The 9,279-nt window shown below is 30.5% G+C and overlaps 1 protein-coding gene across 37 annotated transcripts in view; it reads right to left on the bottom strand.

Annotated features, from left to right (window-relative positions):
• Positions 1 to 351: 351 nt before the first annotated feature.
• Positions 352 to 9,279, bottom strand: part of LOC145685718 (CUGBP Elav-like family member 1-A) — a 925,590-nt gene continuing 916,662 nt past the window's right edge. For all 37 annotated transcript variants that reach the window (XR_014131470.1, XM_081758172.1, XM_081758190.1 and 34 more), the window contains one exon: positions 352 to 5,156. The gene's annotated coding sequence lies outside the window, so the exon portion shown is untranslated. The remainder of the gene's footprint in view (positions 5,157 to 9,279) is intronic.

Below are 9,279 nucleotides of genomic sequence, written 5' to 3'. Positions count from 1 at the left end.
ATTGTGTGAATATGTTTTGCTAATCGCATGAGTTGAGTTGATTTTGAGTTTAACGTCCCCTTCAGCAGCGAGGCTATATGAGACATGGACCTACTGATTAACTTGGAATCCGAATTACATGAGATTCCGCCGGGAATCGAACCCATGTCTCCCACGCTAAAAGCGCGTACGCTAAACGCTTAGCCACGAAGGAGCTCTGCTAGTCACATGAGTCAAATCATACCCTTAAATCAACTATTCTTACTAATTGTGATTGTTTTCCAGGTATTTTGAGAATTCAAAATGGAACAGACACCAACATAGAAAGGAAACTAGGTCAACTGAGAAAAAACATTAAATCGTACCCAGAAGTATTTCCAAAATAGGATTTATTTTTACGCTGCCCTTTTTAATACATTTAATAGTTTTATCACTTATACCACAGTATTTTTCCTTCTTTCATTTATTTATATATCTGTTACAAAGTTCACACTGTGGAGACTATGAAAACTAAAAATCTTACTACCAACTCGAAAAGGTCCCACCCCGACCTTTCACGCCATCCTTTAATTCCATACTCACAACACACACAATTATGTAATGGACGACATAGAAAGCTACAACTCACAGTTGCTCTCCATATTCCCTGACATTTTTCTTATTTCATTATTTATATATATATATTTAAAAAATAATAATAATAAACATGACCACACAATAACAATCAGCACTATGGCACTACCTGACATTTTGTCTGTACAAAAACATGACTTTATTTCTGAAATCTTCCTCGTTTACGGTAGTATGAAATTTTTTTGTGAGGTGGAAAAAAATTGGTTAGGGTGGGACCTTCACTATTTTATTTCTTTACTATTAAAAAAATGTTTTTGCTCTTTTTTTCTAAATGCTCTAAGCGCTCTTTCTCGCTCTTTCCCGTACATGAGCACCACAACACTTTCTTTTTTTATATATATAATTACTTTAGTAAATAAAGAGCGTTCTGTAACAAACAATTCTCAAAACGTTCCACGATGTTCTCTTTTTCTTTTCTTTTTTCTTTTTTGCAAATTTCGTAGAAAATACGACATGACACGTACATATATATGTATCATTTTTTTTATCTTTTATACATATCCAACATATGGTGATTTCTTGGTAACATACTACGAGGGGTAGACTTGATAAGCACAAATGAACAAACAGATTTTAAAATTGTTCCTGAGATTAGAGACGTACAGTCATTTCCAACGTTACTATTATTTAAAAAAAAAAAAAAAATGATCATCACTAGAACAAACAAGCAAATACTTAAGACCATCTCTAACATACACAGACTTACTTTGTTGTATTCTTATCATTAATCCCACCCTTCTTTGTTATATAAACTCACCTTGTAGCATAAATATCAGTCAACAATTCTATAATGGTACGTACACACTAAGACAAAAAAAAAAGTACTATTTTGCATCACACAAATCCTTTTTGATTTTTTTTTTTTTTGTAATACACGAGTTGTTTACTTCTTCTTGATAATTAAAACTTTTTAATTACTGGCCTCTTTATGTATAATATAATCAATTATACTGTACCATGATAACATTTATATTACAATATACAAAAATTTATCGATAACAAGCAAGCATATCTTTGTGTATATATAATATTTATAATATATTTTCTTTCTTTTTTTTTCTTATGTACTCAACTTCAAATACGCAACGAATTTTCAAATAAACATTTATGAAGAAATGAATTTTTATATATATATACAAAAAAATGTACATATTGGCCATGAAAACTGTTTAGGATATTTAAATCCGATTTAAATTATTCGCTGAGCTGAACAATTACGTTTGTTGTAAATACTAATAACGTGTAATAGTTTCGCCAATTATCTACTTGGCTTCATCACATCAGACATCAGATAGTGTCTGATGAAGTCAAGTGGATAGTTGGCGAAACTGTTACAAGTTATTAATATTTACAATAAACGTAACTGTTCAACTTAGCGAATAGTTTAAATCGGATTTAAGTCTACCGAAGCAAAGCTTGCAGAATGAGGATATTAAGTACAAACTGAAAAAAAAAAATTATAAAAGAGGCACATTTATTACATTACTCTGACTAGGGCTCGTGTATTCGCTCATTTTACATATTACAAATTTAAAAAAAAATATATCCTGATCGAGTAGTTACAACATTGAGGCCAGCCTTATTACTTTTCTCAGTACTTAAGTTTTTTCGAGAAAAAAAAATAAAGTCGTGATACTCCTAACTTTATCACCATTTTCTGGTTACAAAACGAAGTTTTTCTACAGTAAACAAAAAACATATAAAGGAACATTTACTGCAGCGAAAGGGCTCTTGAACTCCTTTTTGTTATTATTATTATTATTTGTACAAAAACAGTCTAACCTTTAATAAACCACCTACCTTGTACACTATATTGACCAATGATCATCTGTTTAATTAATGAATAATTAATGATGTAATTAACGAATTTACAACACAACAAATAGATCAAAGAGTTCATTCACGAGCACTAAAGACAAAACCAAGAATAGAGATCATGATATCAATTTTTTTTTTTGCTTTTTTGCTCTCTCCCTTTTTCTCTCACATGCATGCTGTGCGAATGTAGTATTTTGAAATTGTTGTTACGAAATAACAAAACGGGTCTTACATATAATAATAATAATTAAAAAAAAACTTCAGAAGGATAGGCGTGTACGTACGCGCACACGAATACACACACATGCACACACGCATGCATACATACATACATAACACACACATATTAAACTCATTTACATGTTTTATTTTTTTTAAATATCAGATATATATATATATATCATTTCTCTTTTATAGATCCATATCTACATTGAAAATTTTTCTCGATTATTTATTTATTATTATTATTATTTTATTATTATAGGCACATACAGATAGGTTATCAAAATATAGTAACAATAAGAAGAAGAGCCCTTTTTTATTTTATTTTTCTTTCTTTCTTTCTTTCTTCTTTGACATGTGTTTTCACAAATACACTACATTAAAGGTTCAACTACTACAGAATCAAAACAAATTATGAACATCCCACAGGCAAATTAAACACGAATGCCATTACTAAATCTGCCACTGCAGGGCACTCAAAAAACCGAAAAAGAAAAATATACTATATATTAAATAGTCTACTCCTTGAATCATTTGAAAAATATGATAAAAACGAAAAGGGTGCATCGCTGACCTCTTTATAATAGCGAGTGAATTAAATTATATTTTACTTTTCTATTTCTATACTAACTTAGGTAAATATAATGAATTTATTTGTGTATATCTTTGTGTGTGTAATATATATAAGTAATAATAATAATAATGCATACAAGAAACAAAAAATCTACATCTACTATAATGCCCTGCGATGGCTTATTTTTTTTTATAATTCGATCTTTGGCGTTGATTTTTAAACAAAAAAATGACAAACCAACCGAAAAGTAACAATATCTATTTTAAGTACACAAAAACAACTATTTATACTTTTTTTTTCCTCGCGCTCTCTCTATATATATTATTCATTCATATATAAATACCAATATATATATCATACACATATTGGCTGAGGACAAACAAAAAAAAATCTTTCAAACAAAAGACTACGATCTTTGGTTATTGTTGAAACAAAGAAATATTTATATATATTAACCATAGACTCTTTCTATTTGCAAATGTGACAGTTTCTGGAGCTTAACTTGGAAGCACCACTTTGAGGAAATTTTAGTTACTATTTTTCCCCACTCATTAATACGTAATGTATTTTTTTTCATTTAACTTTATTCGCTACTGTGTATATGTGTGTGTGTGTGTGTGTGGCTGTGTGAACACTTTTATTTTTTTTTCCGATCATTAACTACAAATATTTTTTTTAGAACAATTACGGTATCTTTCTTTCTCTATTTTATAAATATATCAAAAAAGAAACGTTTGTTTTCACAGGAAAAAAGCTCATCTTTTTTTTTTCAAAAATTTTTTTTCTTCTTTTGTAGTAATTACAAAAAAACAGTCTCTTTTTATACACATACTGTGGACTAGTTCGCGTTTTGGTGCACGGAAACTAAACATTACGAATATACATATATATATATATAATTATATATTCATATTATTAATCTCTATGATAACATACACTCAAAAGGGAATAAAACGAAAGAAAAAAAAACACCATACACTACACGAAAGAAAAAAAGTGACAATAATATTAACAAAAAATAATATATATATATCTATAGTTAAGTCATGTGGAACATTAAAAAAAACCCTAATTAATAAATTTCTTTTAAAAACAAAAATCTTTTATCTACCCTAGCTGCTATTTAATTTGTAATTAAAAAGAATTAAATTTTTCAGAAAAAAACTAATGAAAAACTCTAAATATGCATATGTGAATGTGTGTTCATACAACACATATACATATGTAAAGGACATCATTTTCCTTATTAACAATAAAATTCAAAATGAAAAAAGTCAGTGTCATTTTTTTTTGAGTTTTTATAGTGACCTTGATACTTAGTTCATATATAAATATTTTTTTTTTTTACATTTTAGATTATTTTGGTTTTTTTTAGATATAAGCTGCCTAAACAGTGCAACAAAGAGTTCCACACCCCAAGGCAAACAATACACACATGGAAGAAACATGTAAGTAAAAAAAAAAAAAAGATAATGCCAACAAACAGTGGATAACTAAAAGAACATGATTGTTACTTCTACTGAAAAAAACAAAACTTAACAAAAAATAATGGCAAAAGAGGAGCAAAGAACATGTAACTATTGTTAAACACAATGAATTGCTTAGTTCCATAATTGTGCAGCCACAGTCAGAGGAAAATAAATAAAAATCTTCTATTATATTTTTTTTCCACACAATATGCCTTCTGATATGGTGGTAGTAGTAGATTTTTTTATCGAAGTTTTTTTTGTAGAAATGTCCAACCCCAAACATTCAGACTTGCTTTTTTTTCGGTTTCAAGAGAAAAATATAGAAAAACGTAGTTTTTTTTTTTTTTTTTTTCAAATCTTGATTGGCCACACTTACGAGACGTGAACACGTGCAGGGACGGCGAGCGAGCAGTCAAGGTCAAATCAAGGTCACAACACACGCACGCACGCCACCTATGGATCTAGGAAAGAAACAGAGGGAATGCGAATGTTAAAAAATTAACAGCGCCAATAAAAATTCTTTCTTTTCATATAAGTTACGATACATAAGAACAATACTAGGCGCAGTCAAATGAATTTATTTACTGTTTTTTTTTTTTTTTTTTTTTTTTTCACGAATTTGAGAAACATTTCTCTGGAAATGGCGGTCTTGCTTAGGTAGTGCCAAATCACAGCAAGTAGTGTCTACAACAACTCCTCATATGAATATCTAGTGGAGAAGGGGAGGGGAAAGATTGTGTCAAATGAAATTTTACATATTACGATCTGATTTAGGAAATCCAATGTGCGTGATAATACTGCAACATTTGATTAGGAAGTATATAAAGAACACACATGCCTATTTCGTAAAGGTAAGAAAGTTGAACATCATAATATAAGAAGAGAGATTACTAACAAAAAAAAAAAAAAAAAAAAAAAAAAAGAACTTTAATTGGTGACCTGAAATTCTTTAGAAGCTTCAGCCAGTAGATACTAATAGATTCAGAAAACTTCAAATGATGGATATCAACAGAAAACTTCCAGACGAAGAGAATCACGAACTTCAAATTCTGGATATCAATACAATGAAGAACAGTGGATCATGGATCTAACAGAATCACATACTTCAATTGATCTATATCAATAAAATCACAAATTTTAGATATTAATAATCAGATATTTAGCAACAAAAATGTATTTTTGTTCTACGCAAGGTTGAGATGATTGCTGGTGTTTTACAAAAAACTTGACACAGTAGGTCTCAGTAAAAGCTAAACTAAGGTTTCCATTTGGAATCTACTGAGTCATTTCAAGTTGAAGAACTCTGCCAGAATTATTCTCTGGATGGACCAAAGTTCATTGGAAAAAGTAGTCGCATTCGTTATGAAAGAAAAAACTTTCCAGAAAATTATTTTATTAGAAGTAAACGGATACAAAAAACAAACAGATATTCGGAATCAGTTTGCTTAGTACAACAGTAAGAACATCTTTGTAAATTTTTCAGGCTTAGCTGTAATAGAAAACATAACTCACTGGCCATATTTTAAAAACGGTTCCAAATTCGACAACCACAAGATTAACTTAAAAAAAAAAAAAAAAAAAAAATTGGAAGATCCTGAAAATGTTTATCATCCAAGAAATTAGGATAGGTTAGAAAAAGACATACTATTGAATTTGAAAATAACGCAGAAATTGGAAGAACAGTGTAAGACACAGGGTACGTAAAGCCACAAACAAATTCTACAAAAATATTTCTACTTTCTAAAGCTCCAAAAGAAAGCAAACAGAAGAAAAATGAGAATTTTTGGAAAATAATATTAAAAATATCGGCACATTTAGAACAATGAAAAGATACATGAGATATTTTAAAATTAAAATTACGTTGTTGATTATTTTTTTTTTAAATTTTTTTTAATCACAAAAGAAAACACAAGACATTTAAAATACGTTCATTTCATTTGACTGCCCTGACATATGTAAAATATAAATATGTACACACGTAGAAAACACAATTTGTAAACAGCACATTTGGCACAACTGTGGCTGCGAGGGGATTACGAATCACATAACACAGAAATTGGATTGTTTTAATGACTTCGTTTCTGTATCACAGATAAATACTTCCAACTTAAACAGACAATTAAAAAATATAAATATATATATAAAAAAAAATCTATGACTTCATACACATTCCAGAGTCCCTTCCCTTTCCTCTCATCCGAATCACAGTACCAACAAAAGACAGTCATTCCATTGAGGCTACATTAAATATCTTTCGGTACTCATTTACCCATATCCCAAATACCGTTTATTCCAGGGAGGTGGGGGAAACCGTGAAAAATGAATCCAAGTTACCAATGTGACTTACGTTTTATATGATCAACTACAGTTGATGAATCAATACGTTGATATTTACCTCATTTCAACAAAGCGAAAAAAAAAAAAAAAAAAAAAAAGCCACTGGAATATTTATAGATTAATCGTATCACGGAAAAGAAGGAATCAATCGCATTTCAGACACATATTACAATAATGGATAGGCTAATAGCACTTAAACGGTATTTCGAAAATTAACAAATACGAGTACACATCTACGCGCAAAATATTATATTTTATACGCATAATTTGAGATAATCTTAGTTTCAATTTATACAAGGAGTTTCAAAACAAAACCGACAACGTTTGGGAGGTGATTCCTGACACCAAAATAAGACAAAAAACAGATCAACCTGGGTGCACAAATATTTCCTTTCGGAGATATAGGCTGCCGAAAATATGAAAAAATAAACTTTCAAAGTCCATAAGCTGATGGCAGTTAGGTGCCAAAACTGACTGTCCTTATGAATTTTAGTCATAAGAAAAGTACATTTAAATTCTCTCCATTGATTATTTATTCCTTACCAAATTTCAAGAGAGAAACAAAATAAATACATCTTAACCTACTTCTACCTGTAAAACTTCAAAGACTAACCAACATAGATCTCTAACAGTGATGGACAAAACTGACAACTTGCATGAACCTTGTTTTCCCAAACCGAAATGTCAGGTTTTCGATCTTCCACGAATATATAATCGGATGTTAAAAAAAAAAATGGAGCCCACGGACTACAGAGCACTAGTCTACAGGCCAAAATGAAGCGAAAACGTTATATAATGGTATGCCCCCCGGGGTCTCCTTTAGCCGCTATTGGAAATCAAAATTTCACAATGTGGCAACGTTACAGATTAATCTGGAGCCATTAGCATTACTCTACGAATACAACAAACAGTTGAATCGATTGCTACACTAATAAGTGATGCTAGAGTCAATCAATACTGACTTTAGCTACCACTTGGAAAAAATCGATATACCTATTTGACAGATTCGCAGATCTAATCTCTGGTTCTTCATTTGCGACGTTCCCACACAGTACAATTTGTCTAGACGAGGACTCGAAAGTATACAAATATATATATATATATATATATATATTGCTCCGTTTGAGACTTTTAGCATAATGCTCTGTGGTCCGTGGGAGACATTTTTAGAACACCCGATATGTAACTGTTTTGTTCATTCCTAGTCTAGATTAAGAACGGTAATTAAGCAACACTTTCTAATTCTACTCTAAATCCTACAACGGAAAAAGAAAAAAAAGTATTATAATGAATAATTCTTGTACTCTCAATACATACACTGAATATATAGTGTTTTCGTATTCTAATTTTTAACCAAGCATGTAACACAACTTCAGATGCGATTTCCATTATTGGGGTAAGAAGTACCAAAAGATATTTTGCCTCTCCTCGAGAGAGAGAGAAAAAAAATCACATTTATATAGATCAAAGTGTCACACCTAAAGAGCTAGCACCTGACTGCATGTTAGTTAAAACAAAATGCAAACAATATATTTCGTCATGATTCAATGCTGCACGTGTACAACTACATTGCATCGCAGCACAAACATCTCTTAACATTATTCTGCGAAGAGATTAATTGCTTTACTAATACAATTTGGAAAGCAACTGTGCATGAATTTGCGTTTAAACTTCAAAAGAATGTGATTTAATTAAGTGCTTCGTTACATTAAATGAGATGCCCAGCACAGTTTTGTGCTTAGCCTTTTGATACAGCAATACTTTTGACTTTGAAAGCAAGGGATCGGCGTGGACATGCACAGCTTTTTAATAAACACACTTTAGTTATGAATCTATGATATTTACAAGACACTTAACGATTAGGTAGTCCAGATATCAGAAGGCAACAATATTTATACGAAAGCATGACGTTACCCACGAAATTAACTCTCTTAAAAATCAAATCAAAAATGCTAACTTACCATGATTTTCTCATGCTACAGATCACTAATATTGCACTATGAGTAGTAACGAGATCATACATACATACGACTATCAATGAGATCATATATACATGATACATATCTAAGTTCTATACGACTACGTACAAGGGTAACACGTAGACCTTTATTTTATGTATTAGAAAATAAATATTTTGATATATATGAGTGAATCAGTGAGAAAGGAAGAAAGAGTAAAGTGAATATGAGAGAGAGAGAGAGAGAGAGAGAGAGAGAGAGAGAGAGAGAGAGAGAATGTATGTGAGAG

Source organism: Thermobia domestica, chromosome 5 (genome assembly GCF_964235325.1).
Source record: "Thermobia domestica chromosome 5, izTheDome1.hap1.1, whole genome shotgun sequence".
Classification (NCBI taxonomy): Eukaryota; Metazoa; Arthropoda; class Insecta; order Zygentoma; family Lepismatidae; genus Thermobia; species Thermobia domestica.
The sequence above is the reverse complement of the archived record's forward strand: the minus strand, read 5'-3'. Positions and strand labels throughout refer to the sequence as shown.